This window comes from Schistocerca americana, chromosome X, assembly GCF_021461395.2.
Source record: "Schistocerca americana isolate TAMUIC-IGC-003095 chromosome X, iqSchAmer2.1, whole genome shotgun sequence".
NCBI classification, from domain to species: domain Eukaryota; kingdom Metazoa; phylum Arthropoda; class Insecta; order Orthoptera; family Acrididae; genus Schistocerca; species Schistocerca americana.
In genome coordinates this window covers 525,345,459-525,361,661 of record NC_060130.1, presented here as the reverse complement: position 1 = coordinate 525,361,661, position 16,203 = coordinate 525,345,459, and positions in this window count along the sequence as shown.

Below are 16,203 nucleotides of genomic sequence, written 5' to 3'. Positions count from 1 at the left end.
ACATCGAATTGTTGCGGCCGTGAATTCGGTAACTAAAGACCAGTTGCGTCGTGTGTGGCAAGAAATGAGATACCGGTTTGATATTTGTCGTGTAACAAATGGTGCTCATATTGAGGTACAGTTTTGATATTTGTTGTGTAACATTTGGTACTCATATTGAGTGAAGGACCGTTGGAATTGTGTTTCTATCATTTGTAGTTTTTGAGAAATAAATGTTTGAAATCTGCTCTTTCTTTTTGAAACGCCCTGTATTTATTTCTACATTCGTCCTTTAGTGGAGACGGTGTTAAATACACTAATTAGGATTTTCAGTTTTCCTTGTATCTGCATGTTCCATTAATATTAGAGTTTAGCTACTTCTGAAATTGTTTGTAGTCGCTCTGTAGATTGAGAAGTAACCTCTGTAGTTTTATTTTCAAGAAACAGTGCTTGTACTAGTGCTGTCAACCTCTGTGTGTGTGTGTGTGTGCGTGTGTGTGTGTGTCGTTGAATCGACCTACACACGTGCTCTTTTAATGTTGAGAACAATGTGGTTGCAGATGATGATCATCGTAATACTTTGTCAAACTTCTTGGATTTTTTCACCGAGTTCCCTTTGTTTCCTGGATATTCGGTTATTCTTTGGACAAAGCACATTCCCAGTCCCGGACAGGATTATTTAGACAACACTTAAGCTACTCTCCAAGAAAATCTATGTCAATCATGGGCCAGTTTACAGTATTTCCTCCCAAGTGGCCTCCACTTTACACACGAATGCCGTATGGTAAAATCGCTGTAGCAGAGCAATGAATTATAAATATACAGTAGTTATGGTCTTCAGGCAGAAAACTGGTTTTATTCAAGTCTCAACGCTAGTCCACCCTGCCCAAGTCTCATCATTACTGCAACCTACATCCATGTGAACCTGCTTACTGTATATTCATGCACAGGATGACACAACTTTCAACAGTATGTGAAAAAATTTACTGTGAAAATTATCGGTGTGCTTATGCTGTTGTATGCCCACGGAGTCCACAGCCCAGCGAATAAGCTCTTAGTTTCACAAGCGCGAGGTCTCTGGATCGAAGGACACTGTCAGTAGTTTTTTTTAATTCCCACGTAATTGTAACAACAGTTTTATTATGACCGTGGAAAGTATAATATTTAAACATTCATTTACTATTTTCGTAATCTTTAACGTAAAAAATTGAGAAAAAGTTTTTCCTTAAGGAGATTGTGAATGAAAGAAGGACACGCACCAACTTTCAATCAAATCAGTATAGTGATTTTAATTGTACTATTGTATCGTTATTTGTGATAAGTATAATCTATAACCTGTGTAGCACTGCATGAATCAGAATGATACTGATTGTAGAAACATGGGAAACAATAATAATAGCGACCTACGACATATGTAATGGAGGCCGAAAATTTGCGTGTATTTTTTTCAGTGTTTTTGATGCAAAACAAACTTCGTTTACATTCAGATATGCGTCTCGGTTGTCTCACAAATTCACAGTGTACCATGTTTATCGAAGCATAGCATCGAATATTGGTGCAAATAACTCTCAAATGAAGTGGTACCGACAGCGAAATTCGATTCAGAGAACTCGTGCTTATGAAACAAACCGCTTATTCACTCGACTGCGGATTCCGTGAACGTTCCCTCGCCTGCGGATTCCGTGAACACTTGTGGCCCTACAAAGCAAGCAGCATATAAAGCCGATAATCTTCAAATCCGATTTTCTCTAAAACAGTTGAGAGTTGCGTGTCTCTATTTACACGTGTTGAATTCCTAGTCGTGCCCTATTCATCCTGTCAGTACAAATTAAATCGGTGGGTCAAGTTCGTACGGCCCCCCTGTTAGCAATTTTGCACTACTGGTAAATTTCATTGTTAGACGTCCGTATTATGTTTCCCTGGTTTCATTTCCAAAGCTCTGTGTTAGCATCACGTTAGCAATCTGTAATCCTTAAGTATCTCCAGCTATCTTCCATGTAGACAACTATCATTGTTCTTAAATCAAATGATGGCAGTGGTTAAATTATATTCTGCTCAAATTCTGCCAGACGGCTGGCTCCATCATTTCTTTCCCCAATCCATATTGTTCTATTTTTCCTTTCCCTATTCATACTATAAAATTCCAGTGTCCCATCACAACTGAATTTTCATCTCACGTAACTATCTGGATAATCTCTATTATTTCATCGTACACTTTCAATTTCTTCGTAATCTGCGGAGCTGGTTGGCGCATAAATATTTACTACCGTTTTAGATTTTGACTGCATGTCTATCTTGTCTACTGTATTGCGTTAATAATGCTGTTCATGGTTTATCTACTTTCTTATTGATTACTAAATTAATTTATAATCTTATTCTCACGTGAATAGAAGTCTTGTTCTTCCCGCCACCGTACTTCGCTAATTAGCATTATATCCAACTTCAACTCATCCATGTTACTTTCTAAATTCCCTAATCTATTTACTTGATTAAGGCATGTAACACCCCACGCTCCGAACCGTAGGATACCAGGCTTGTCCTTGCTCATGATGCCATATTCCTGATTAGTTCCTACACAGAGATTTGAATGGAGGATTATTTTACCTCTGGAACAGATCTACCACTGTGATGCCAGTATCATTGAACTATGCACTGTAGCTGCATACCTCTGGAAAAAGTTACGTGCATAATTTCCTCTTGTTTTCAGTTGTTTGCAGTACTAACACAGTAAGCCCATGTTGCCTAATATTACAGGATCAAGTGAGTGCATCATCCACATTGTTGATCTACATCTACATTGATACTCTACAAATCACGTTTAAGTACCTGGCAGAGGATTCATGGAAGCATCTTCACAATTCTCTATAATTCCAATCTCGCATAGCGCACGGAAAGAACGAACACCTATATCTTTCCGTACGAGCTCTGATTCCCTTATTTTATCATTGTGATAGTTTATCCCTATGTAGGTCGGTATCCACAAAATATTTTCGCATTTGTAGGAGAAAGTTGGTGATTGGAATTTCGTGAGACGATTCCGTCGCAACGAGAAACGCCTTTCTTTTAATGATGTCCAGCCCAAATCCTGTAATATTTCAGTGACACTCTGGCTTATTTGGCGATAATACAAAACGTGCTGCCCTTCTTTGAACTTTTTCGATGTATTCCGTCAGTCCTATGTGGTAAGGATCCCAAACCGCGCAGCGGTATTCTAAAAGTGGTGGTGGTTAGTGTTTAACGTCCCGTCGACAACGAGGTCATTAGAGACGGAGCGCAAGCTCGGGTTAGGGAAGGATTGGGAAGGAAATCGGCCGTGCCCTTTCAAAGGAACCATCCCGGCATTTGCCTGAAACGATTTAGGGAAATCACGGAAAACCTAAATCAGGATGGTTGGAGACGGGATTGAACCGTCGTCCTCCCGAATGCGAGTCCAGTGTGCTAACCACTGCGCCACCTCGCTCGGTTATTCTAAAAAGAGGACGGACAAGTGTAATGTAGGTAGTGTCCTTAGTAGGTCTTACAACTACTGCATAGGCTGCTGCTCCTATTGAGGAACCACAGGTTAGTTGGACCTCTCCACATATACTCCTCCATTTTAGTGGCACTTACGGTACGACTTTCTCTATCATTGACGCATGCAAGCAACCACACCTCATCAAGGTCCATGCTGGTATATCTTGCTGCTGTGAAATCTGTTGAATGTAAGATGAAAGTCTTCTGTTTTTACTGGTTCGCCATTTGCCCTTTCCAGTAAAGGTTTGATATCAATAGCCTCTTACCACACCCAAACTTGTTTCATTTCCACTGTACAACCATTTTATATTCGACAGCAACATTCTATAATTCATGAGGACATTGCTGTTTTGTACTCTATGGCAAGTCCCATTTTACCATTGCGAACGTGTATCATATCACACTTGCGTTTATGAATCAAATTGTGAGAGACTGTCTTGTAACAGAACGTTCTAAAGATTTTGGCATGTCTCTCTCTTCCGATATATCTAAAAAACAAGTGCTGTCTGCGTGTTGACATCGAGTATATTACATATAGTACATGAATCGTTCCATTGGATTAGTGGCCCGTGCTCGAAGCCGATTGTACATACCTGCATAAAGTTTTATTGACTGTAGTGGAGGAAGACCATATCCAATAGACTATCAATCACAAGAGGGGCTTCCTGTATAGTTCCTTCATAAGCAGTTTAATACATTGTTTCTTCTGTATTAACAAAACAGTGTACGACTACCGTTTTGTATACTGACATACACATTTTTCTACCATGACAGAGGTCTGTGCCAGATGCTACACCGACTGAACACATTTCGAGCCTTTGGCTCTCACAGAAAGCTGAACATGACACAACACACATCTCGGTAGAAATAAAACACAGAGGCTATGTTTCTCAGTGACAAAAATGTCGAAGACAACACTACATATGGAAACTGGAAGAGTTGGCGGCGTTGTAGAGCGTTTCCAACAGGTATCCGAAGGTGATGACCTATACAGGTAATCTCATCTTCCAGAGCGACAGGCTAGCGGATGTCTTTGCGTTCCGTTTCGACCAGCATTCTCACCTCATTTTTCAGTCATGTACATGATTACTGTTCTGGTGTTCACCAATGCTGGAAGGTGCCGTTTGCAACACGCGCGAGGTAGTAGAAATAAAAATGGGTACTGTTATCTTATTGGTGAAAAAATAAATAAAATAAAAGACATGTGGAGGGCATCGCACCATATGGAAATAGGACGAGTCTGTATCATTGAGGGGCGCTTCCACACAACTGTCTGAAGGTGATGACCTCTACATTTAACCCCATGCTCAGCGATGGCAAGTAGCAGATAACCAGCGCTCCGCCAAGGCTACCTCCATCTCAGCCAACAGGTGTCAGTCATTATGCAGTAATCAACAGCATACCACTGGACGGACGGGCTCTTTATATGGGATGATGAACTGTAATACACACAACAGTTTGTAGCGTGATCTATTTTAGAGGTGTTACCAGCTGTTCCGTAATTTCAACGCCAGCCAATGACACAGCAGAATACTTCCCAATTTCTGCATCATCATTAAATCACCTCTCAGCTGCCTTGCAGCTACAATATACTAGATTGCGAATGCAGTTAGATGACGGTGCAGTACGGTGATTCGATCATCTACACCAAGGTATATCTGACAGCGTCCTATACCGATGCAGTTAGGTTTTCTGCGTATTTCCAGCGCATCGATCGTAGAGGAAAATTCACGATTACAATTGGCGATCTGTCCCTGTGGGGATGGGCGTCATATAGTTTTCTCGCATTCGCAGGATAAAGTCACAGACTGACAGATCCCTTCCACATTGTCCTTTAACAGTTCTATCTGCAGCACCAATCTTACCCACGGCAACCATCCAAAAGCACAAGATCTCTCCAGATGCTTGCGTGTCGAGGAGGGTAGCGCCTTTTCTCGATGTACAGTAGGTATGAGAGTATTGTGGTGATATAAAAGATGCTTAAGAAGAAACGTATGGCTAATATATGAAGCTCCAGATGTAAGGAGCTTGAAATATTTCACGTAAATCAACCGTGCTAATAATTCTGAAGCACTATTCCACTGTCTGGGGTCAGTACCATGATGGTTACAGCATGGAAGGAATGATCGTAAAGCACAAACACTCACTCCTATGGTTACACGGTTCTGCATCTAAAAAATGCTGTCTTGCTAATGCCATACAGTTTACTAAGTATTAGTCGTACGGAATGCAACGCTCTTAATATTCTAATGCACGGTATATTTGTCCAACATCAGACATACAACCACCCCGTAAGTTTCCTACGCTAATCACTACGGTGACAAGCTTTAAAATGCAAAAACGCCGCACGTGGTAGGCGTGTGGTCTGGGGCGTCTTGTCACAGTTCGCACGGCTCCTCCCGTCTGAGGTTCGAATCCTCCCTCGGGCATTGATGTGTGTGTTGTCCTAAGTGTAAGTTATTTTACGTTAAATTAAGTAGTGCGTAAGCCTAGGGACCAATGACCTTAGCAGTTTCGTCCCATAGTCCTTACCACAAATTTCCAAACGCAAAAATAGTTCCTTCTACACTATTCTTGTGTTTAGGATGGCATCGTCAGTGTACAGGGTGGGTCACTAAATATTGCCACCTAGAATACCTCCTACAGTATGATAGTATCTGAAAAGTTTGTGGGACAAATGTTGTATGGGACGATGGGGACCATAATATGACGTTCGGTTCTTTGTTGCTAGGTGGGGTCGCGTCAGAGATATGAAAGTCAACTTTGTTTTTTTAAATGGGATGCTATAGTTTGATACTTATTTTCTGATAGCGGCTACCGAGACGAATCGAATGATGTGTAACACTAAGCTCTTTGCAGGACAACGAAGGCCAGAAAGGTGGCATGAACGTCCATTTACAGAAGGTGTTCGAAGTGATGACCATTGGTATCAGTGCAGTGCTGCAATCTTCTTACCATGGACTGAATGGTATTCCTTATCACATCGGCACTTATCGAAGCATATGTTCTGACAATTCTCTCTCGTATTCCGAGTAAACAGTAAATATTCGCCGTGGGGCTATTTGGAAGCTATTGTGTTCAGTGTTCCTACTGCAAACTTAACTGCACTGAAGGAACGCATTTCGCACCACATTGTGAACGTGACCCAGGAAACACCTCGATCAGTTGTGGAACATGCTGTTTCTCTATTTCAACTTGTTGCAGAAAACAGTGGACAGCATACTGAACATGTTTTGCGCCAGTCACACTTAAATTAATAATCCGATTTGATTTTGATTCACGTTTTTTATGCGCTTTCTGACCTCAAGAAATGAAAAACCGATTTTTCTCATCGAATGTGATACGACCTTGCCGGGGTGGAGGGGCGTACATATCTCACAGTATCACACCTGTACACCCGTGCGCACTGAATAGTACAGTTTCTTTAACGTCAAACGTACATCTTAGTTATTGTTGTATGATTAATTTGCCATTTGTAGTCAACCACTATTAAATTATGATCCTTACAGCGCCATCTATTGCTACATTTTGTAACTATTTATTTTTCTTCTGTCATACGTTTCTCTCCTCCTCCTATAATATTCTGTTGCAATTTGGCATCATTCTGACTAGTGCAGCAGTGTGTATTACCTATTCTGCTCTTCTGCTTCACGACAGAGTCCCCAGCTGGCTGTTCTCGTCATTTTGTTATGCCGGTCAGGTGTGATGTGTTTGCAACCACAATGGCGCGTGTACGCGACAATTCCGCAAAATTGTCCGGAGTTTCGGATAAGATTCACAGTTATTCCGCGATTTTCTCTGTATCTCACAGCACAGGGTGCTGCGTCCTTGCCGGACAGAAGCTGAAACGCAAGTGTATCTTTGCTACCAAAAACCAAGTGGAGCGTGCCACTCCGCTCGTTTGGCTGTCCAATCGCAACATTTTAACAAAATTTTCACCAATGAGCGCTACTCCCGCTCGACTTGAGAGCGCGGTGAACACCACTTACGTCACGTCGAACTGGCCAATCACCCTCGCCTGTGGGAGTCGCCACTCGACTGAACTTTGGTTCAAATGGCTCTGAGCACTATGGGACTTAACATCTGAGGTCATCAGTCCCCTAGAACTTAGAACTACTTAAACCTAACTAACCTAAGGGCATCACACACATCCATGCCCGAGGCAGGATTCGAACCTGCGACCGTAGCGGTCACGCGGTTCCAGACTGAAGCGCCTAGAACCGCTCGGCCACATCGGTCGGCCGGCTGAACCTTCCTGATGCTTCTTTGGCCCAGCATCTAATTGGACACATTCCGCTCCTCTATCCCACGCTCAAAACATACCGAGTGGGGGATTCGTGGAGATACATTTCTTGCTGGAAACGTCACCTGCGACACTTTTGTGAGCCCTGGGCGACTCATCCGTCTCCCTGCGTTATTCACTTTGAGGATACATTCTGCTTGCCCCGCAGTTTTCTGCCAGAGATGCTGCCTGCCTGTTGGCTGGTATCAAATCCCTGCTGCTGGAGACTGCCCTGGTGGTGGCAGTCCTCCTGGGGTGCTGGAGGTTATAAAATTCGACGTTCGGTCTAACGCGCTGCTGGTTTCCCACTACTGGCATCCTGCGTACCATCCCACACTAAATTCTATTCGAAAAAATTATTTGCACTTAACGCAACGCAGTACAATCTCATTGTTCACCCATTAGCCACCTCTGTTGGCATAGCGCGATGAACTGAAAATTTGATCACATTCATGTTGCTATTTGTCATTGCTGCCCTAATTAATTATTCAAAGATACAAAGTGGCGCTTGATTTGGGCGTTGCACTCCCAGTGTATACCCAGTATAGGTAGCCACCTTACAATCTGAATGTGAGAGACGCTCTCAGATCGTGTAATTTGTCCAGCAAGCTGAAAGAAATTGATTAACATAGATGTTTTTTCTTCGCAGTTTAAATTCTCGAATTTTTATACTGCAACGACGGTTTCGGAATAACGATGTCATTCTACGGTGATCAGTAGTTTTTTCAGCAAAATAGTGGAAGTTTTTTCTTCCACTTTTACGCATGGTAGACGTGTATAGCGCGTGTACAGCCTAATCATTTGTAATCGATGGTGGTGCACCTTATTAGATATCGCAAAATAACGTGATGCGAATTGAATCCTGCAGTCTAGCGAAAAAAACTATACCGACTTTGCTCATAAATTACAAGGAAACTGAATGCGTCTATTTTTGTGGAAAGAGGACATTTATTATCTATGCAACTGTTTTTCCCTTTTTAAAATACGCTTGATGACAGATGCGTTGATATTAATTACAGTTGTTCTCTATCGCAGAACCGCGATCACTTGCCGTGGGGTGGTACGGAGGACGGTCAACTGTGTGTGAGATCTCTGACTCAGTTGCACGCGACCAATGTGGCAGTGTGTGGTGGGCGGGGATGTGTCGCTATATTTTGGACAAACAAGCTGCACTTGGGGTGGCCCGCCATTTATCTCTTACTGCTTAGTTGATGCTTTTGTGTTGGCGATGCACCGTCGCCTGAAGGCAGTCAGCGACCGATGTTAGATCATGCCACGCCTTCCAGGCTGTTCCGGCCACAGCTGAGGAACGCTGTGCTCCCAGATATGATGGAGTTTGCGGGTCGCTTTATGCAGAGGGTTTCCTGTTGTCCAATTCATTGTTGTTCCATGGAGGGTCCAGTCTTTCCGAGAAATACGTTTAACGGATTGCAAGAAGCGTTCTCTTCTTGCCTTTTGTCTATCCGTGACTGATTTTCACAGACTGGAGACAGTATATCAATGCCATTTGGTGGCATTCTCTCTGTGGATCACGAACAGCAAGACAGGCCTCTATCCCTACCTATAGTGAGGGGAGGGAGGGAGATAATATTACCTTCAAGTTGCTTAGTTCGTGAGCCCCCACTGAGGAGAACGTTACTACAACTCCTGCCCCTCTGCAATCTTCAGGGTCGGTTTCTGCGGTAGTCGTGTTATTACGATGCTTGTTTCCCCAATCGTCAGTACTTATGTTACATTATGACCTATTCATTATGAGTGCTGGTTTTCTCTCGACAATGTAAACATGTAATTAGAACAGTGATGCATTTTTTTCATAAGTTGTGGTAGCGTGTATTGGCTTCGATTACCTTGGCTGCAGGGTCATTGTCGAGCAGGTGTCTGTAGCGAACTCTGATGTCAAACAGCAATAGAGACAGTTCTCAGCTGTATGGTTACACGTAATACACTTATTAAACTCCTCTGTCGAACACCAGGCAAAGGTCCCGAGTTCGAGTCTCGGTCGGGCACACAGTTTTAATCTGCCAGGAAGTTTCATACCAGCACCTTGTCAGTTGAATACAATCCCCAGCAAAAAATAATAAAATATGGTACCTTACACCCCAGCCTTTTTCCTGCCAGCTTGTAGGTGAAGAGTTGAGTTTGGGTGCGTATGCCACTAGTTTCTAGTGATAGTGTGAAATTTTTTCCCAGCAAGAAAACACCTGTCGTATGGCGTCGTCGATTTCTGAGCTGTATTGCTGTTTTAGGCAGTCCTTGTGTAGCACTATGTTTATAGTTGTGCAATTACGCCCGACCGTTATGACTAATTACGCAATTAGGACCGATCTTTACTTCTGTTTCCCAACCAAAATTAATGAAGTACACTAACCTAACCTTCCGCTCTTGCATCTGGGGGGTTTCCATGTGTTGTGTGGTGCACTAGGGCTTTCCCACCAATTGCCGGGTAGGGGTGGGATGTCAGCACAGCTCTGGGACGAAGACATTCTCGCCAAAATTCGAAATTCCCCTCAATGGGGTAGTTGACGGAGAGGTAGGGGGAGGTATGGGGTAAGGGAAAGTTGCAGGGACCCATATGCAAGCTGAGGAAAACACAATGTCATCTGGGGGCTTGGGGTGGGCTTGTTTTGGGGGTAATTAATTGATCAACTTAATTAATTTGCATATCAATTTCATATAATGAGTGTCTCAGCACCTCCAGTACCCTTCTGCTTTCGTCTACCCCAATACACATTTTGTGGCTTAGGAAATGGCGGAACATCACGGCAGCATCATCATTGTTGCGTGCTAAACAAAATAACATCTCAGAATTTTTTCGTCCTGGTTAAGAACGTCCTGTTTAAACACGGAACATTTTCTTTTCTTTGTGATTTGACATGTTTTGAACAGTTACGTGCAAATCAGCTTTATGTCAATGCAGTACTGTAATATCGTATGTCCAGTAGTTTAACTCTCACTCAGGGTAAAAACATGTTACTAGACGACAGACATCATTCACAGTACAGGCACTGTTGCACATTACACTTTTGTGTAAAATTCTTTAGTTTGTCGACGTTTTCAGTTTACTAGTGTTTTAACACAGAACAATATTTCAGACTGTATTTCCAGTTGAAAATGAAAGTTGTGCTGTACTGTGTTGTGATGTTATGGGTCAGTAAATGTATTCCTCTGATAATCTGATCGCTCCAACTAAGACCATGTCCCCTGTCCTGTACGAGACCGATTAGTGAGGTTCTATTCTGCTTCGGAGTATCGTTAGTTGTTCGGTAGCTGAGATCTAAGTTAACAAGGTAACATTTCTCAAACGTTTTACTGATTTTGGAGTGCCAATAATTACCTATGTGCTGTATGCTGATCGATGACATTCTCAAAACATTCCTCTATCAAGATACACATTTTGCGCGCAGTTTGCGTACATTTACATAATGATACCTTTTAAACCGAAGAATTGATGAAGAAAACATTCAGTATTCTTTCTTCACTCCATAAGCTTGCTACTCGAGCTGTTAGGAAATATTATCGTTCCACAAGGCTCACAGCGTTCGACCGCAGCGCTGAAGCATGTACATATATTACGGATGTAGACGACTAGCGGCGCATACTAGTTCCCAGCACAGAATCTTTGGATTTGTCAAACCTGTACCCAGTCGAAATGGCCCAGTTTCCTGACGTGCTGAACATTTGGTACGACCCTCAGCGCCGGTTTAAGCTAGCACGGTGACCATACACACATAATTGGGGGGTTCCGGGTTCCTAATAATCATTATGTACTCATTTTTTATTTTGGCGTGAACGCAACGTCACATTATAATAAATGAAAAGCATCAGTTTGCTTTTGTTCTAAAATATTTCTTTTATTGTTAAACCGGTTTTCGGATTACAAGACTATCTTCAGACATTTACTGAGTATTATGTCTGAAGATGGCCTTGTAAGCCGAAAACCGGTCAACAATAAAAGTAATATTGTAGAACAAAAGCAAACTGATGCTTTTTATTTATTATAATGTTGTTCTACCAAGAACCGACGGAAGATACTGTTAACATGGTAACGTCACAATTTAAATACTAAGTGATGTTGCGCATCTTTTTCTTGAACCGTGATCTGAGCAACACAACCAGCATAACGCAAAACACAAACTACCCGTCATATTTCCCTCTTATTAGCTCGATTTAAACAGAAAGAAGAAAATCATAAAACTCAAAAGTTGTGGACTATAAACTATACTACATGTCATGTATGTCGTGTCTGTTCTTTCGGACATTTCAGAAAGGAGCGACACCATATATAAGATTAAGGTGAGGAGTGCCAATGACCCTTCCAGTGCAGATGCACACCAAGCTCGAACTCTTACGGGAATCGGTGAAATGGTCCGAGTAATGAGGATAATGGGCAACGGACATTACAACAGTACTGTGTGGATTAGACTGAGAATTTGGGTATGACGGGAGGCGTGCGAGGGTAGTCCGCGCAGTAGCGATGACCGCTATGTCGGGATGGCGCAGCGGCCAGCACATCTGCCTAATAAGCAGGAGAACCGGATTCCAATCCCAGTACGGCACAAATTTTGAATGTCATTAATTCCTTTGCGTCTTGACAAACTATACTAGAAGCCAAAACAGTGATAATCTTAATAGTATGTTGGTCCACCTGAAGTACGCAATTCAGCAGCAGTTCTGCTTGGCATGGATTCGTCAAGTCCTTGGTAGCTTTCTGGAGGTATGTGGCACTACATGTCTACTCTCTCGTCATGAAATTCCCGTAAATTTCGTGCCGGTGGTTTTGTGGGCACCAGACAACGTCACAGATGTGTTTCATCGGTTTGAGATCAGACAAACTTATATGGCCAAGACATCGAAGTGTGACCACTGTTATGATTCTCAGACCATAGTAGCAAGGTACTGACTTTGTGACAAGGCCACTTAACGTCCTAAATGATGTTATCGTCGTTGGGGAAGACTAAGCGTGAGTGGGTGAGGTGGTTCCCACATTCCAGAACTGTCGGGTAGCCTTCGATTATTACCACAGGTCCTATTGGAGGCCAGTTGAATGTTCCCGATAGCATAGTATGAAGCGTTTCAAGCAGCCGTGCACCTGGTTGATGGCGTATGCGGTCATGACCATCGACCTGATGCAACAAGAAACGTGATTAACCCGACCAGGCGCCACTTTTCCATTTGTGTGCGGTCTAATCGCGACGAACATTTATTGCCCACTTCAATCGTAACTTTGTAGTTGGAGCGAAATGGGAACACATGAGAGTCAGCTGCTGGGGAGGCTCGTGTTCAACAACGTGCGGTGAATGGTGTGCTCCGAAACCCTTATGGCTGCACTAGGATTCTACTCTAATCAGATCTGCCACAGGTCACAGCCTATTCTGCTTTACAGGGCGGTGAAGCATCCGACCGCCACGTTCTGTGATGGGATGCTTAAGTTCTAGACTTTGTAGCCTACGCGTGGTTTCACCGTCCTTCAACCACTTTCCACAGATGATCACAGCAGTAACACACTAACAGCTGACCAGCGTTGTCGTTTCCGAGACGCTCGTTCCCAAGTGGCGGGCCGTAACAAGTTGCCCTTTGCCGCAGTCGATTATGTAAATGAATTTCCCAATTTGTTGCCCGAATCGTGGCCATAATGATTCCCTATTCGTCTATGCTCAGACTATATACTTTATTTACCACCTCACGTGCCTCGATCTCTACCGGATAGCATCCAGTCTCGCAGCTGACAGTGTACAGTATGTTTTGGTCCGTCGGTATACTTACGGCGATCATGTTCTGGAACTGACCACTGGACAAGAGTCCTCTTACTCGTGTTTTCATGAAGTGGGAAGAATAAGGCACACTATTCCATCATTTACCATTCCTGGAATTATTGGAAAGCAGAAATGACAGTACTCGCAACTGCAAGCACTGACGTGTGCAGCCTGTCTACAAATTTATAATAATGATTACAAGTTACGTTAAACAGTGAAATGCTTCGCTTTACAAACTATTAAAGCTCAGGGCTCTGGAGAGAAAATACCGTGAGCCACTTTATAGTTCCGTGACACACGTTAAAACATCGGGAATGCGTAATCTATGCTGCGCTTAGTGATGGTAGCAGGAAGCGTATGACTGCGGCATTTCCCGCACCAGAGAAAAGAACATAAAATAGGATGACCAGAACAGCGGTAACTGAGCTAGTTTATTACTAACCGTAATTCATACGATTAGCAGTGAGAATGTGGGAGTATTCTGTTTGTCGACTGTTTTACTGACCAGCCTACATCGTGTGGTGGGACAGTCCGAAAAAGACGTTCAGAAGAGCTTTGTCAACAATGAAAGCAAATAATCCCTCTCGTTAATATTTATTATGACAGGTTCGCCCAACTTTTTTATAATGCACAGCAGATCACAGTTTAACTCAAGATGTAACTATAGCTCATACGATCCCGTAGTGCGTAAAATGTGGTTTAATGAAGTCAAACTACGTCAGATTTATTCTTGGAACATTTTAGAATATACGCAATTTAATGTAAATGATCACTATTTTGAGTGCTTTAAAGAACTCCATAATTATGTGCACGTAATCCTAAATGGTATTACTTTCAGTTCACAACTCTAATGGTTAACTTGCCTCCGAAGAAATTAGCAGTGAGGAGCGGGGTCCCCGACAGTGCAGGGACGTAGAGTGTTTACATGGATAAGAGGCATCTGTGTACGATGACAGTAACGCGCCAAGTAATGAAACCCTAATGCTACCAGCGGAAGAAGACTGTTGGAAAATCTGAAACAGAAAGCAGCGGTTCTGTTATGCTTCAACGTAATCTCTTACAGGAGTCTCAAGACGACATAGCTCCAAATTAACTTAGTTCATTCGGTAGTGTATTGTACGATAGCTCTCGACGATCGTTCGTCATTTACAAAACATGAGCAACCCATTGACGAGGAGTGTTCTTGTCCACCTCGGTGCTCGGTTACACAGTAGAGCACTAATTGAGTAATAGAAGGTCAAAATGTGTTTGTCTCTGGTTGAGCAGAGGTAATCAAGAAGTATTTCTTGACTTTAATGGCCAGAATCTCACTGACAAGAAACAAAGGAATGGATGCTTATCAGATGGCACTGTCACTGGGCGACGGTAAGTACAGCACAGTAGGTGCATGGGTTTTCACCCAGCCTAAGTGAAGGACTTCAAATAAATTATTTAAACACTTGAAAAGGGGTGATACATTTTAGGACAGGACATGGTCTACATCCTATGCATTTATGTAGAATTGATAGGATGCGGACAGAGGCAGACAACTGCTTATTAGTAGGGACACACTAATATATTTTTTTTTTAACCTGATCAATATATTGAATTTAGGCATCGTGTAGTCGTAAGATCAGATGGTGCAGTTCACAGTTAAGAAAATTTGCAGCTGCTTGATACCTGTCGGATGCTATACCTAATATTACTGTAGACGAATATAAAAAAAAGAAAAAACAGGACGACACGAGAAGAAAATAAAATCATTATCAGTCAAAACAATTCGCTAAGAATTGCAACCAGCAAGCTCTAACCATCACTGCAGACGGAGAAACATACGAATTTATGACAAGATCAAGAGGTAACCTTTCCAACGATGTTGGTAGTCAAGAATCTATAGAAGTTTACTGATGAAAGAACTACTAATAGTAGACTATTTTCATGAGTATAGCTGATAAGGTGGAGTCGGATATCGATTACCGTGTTCTCCTAGACCATTCCAGGAAGGATGGCTTCTGATGAGTACGACGCGGATGCTGTGTTGGATGTTAGCACAGTGCTACTCGATAATGTAAGAGTGGACAGTATAATTCAGTAGTACTCTCACTGTAGTGACATAGTGTATTGCAGCAGGGGCTGGCTATAATTTGCTTTTCTTGGATGGTTTAGTATGAATTCTGCGTCCCAGAGGACCAGTTGCTCCAGGAATACTAGGTCATAATTCACGTATGAAATTGCGCATTTACTCAAATTAACATAATGTTGATATTTACTTTTAAGAAGCTACGTGGTCGATTCTTGGGATAAATCTTTCTACCTCTAGCAAAATTATTCAGGACCGAATGATGATTGCACGAGTGCGTGATTTAATATTTGTGCAATTACAATTTGAGTTACAAAACGTGTGTTAGGGAACTACACTGCAGGTTCAGTAGGTTACGAGAAATAAAATAAATAAATATCAGAAGGTACTTTTTCTAAATTCATCTAAATGTCAGTGATGATTATAAGAATAACGAACGTTCATTGAGAACTCAGCACTGGTATACGTTACAAATAATCTCATGTAACGTTAAACCGCTCCAACTTTCAGGCGTCTAGAACGTTCAACCTCGTAAGTTCTACAAAGGTCATGACTGCTCAGTTCACAAGAGGAATCATGAGAGAGAAGCGCGGAGTGGCCGTGCGGTTTGAGGCGCC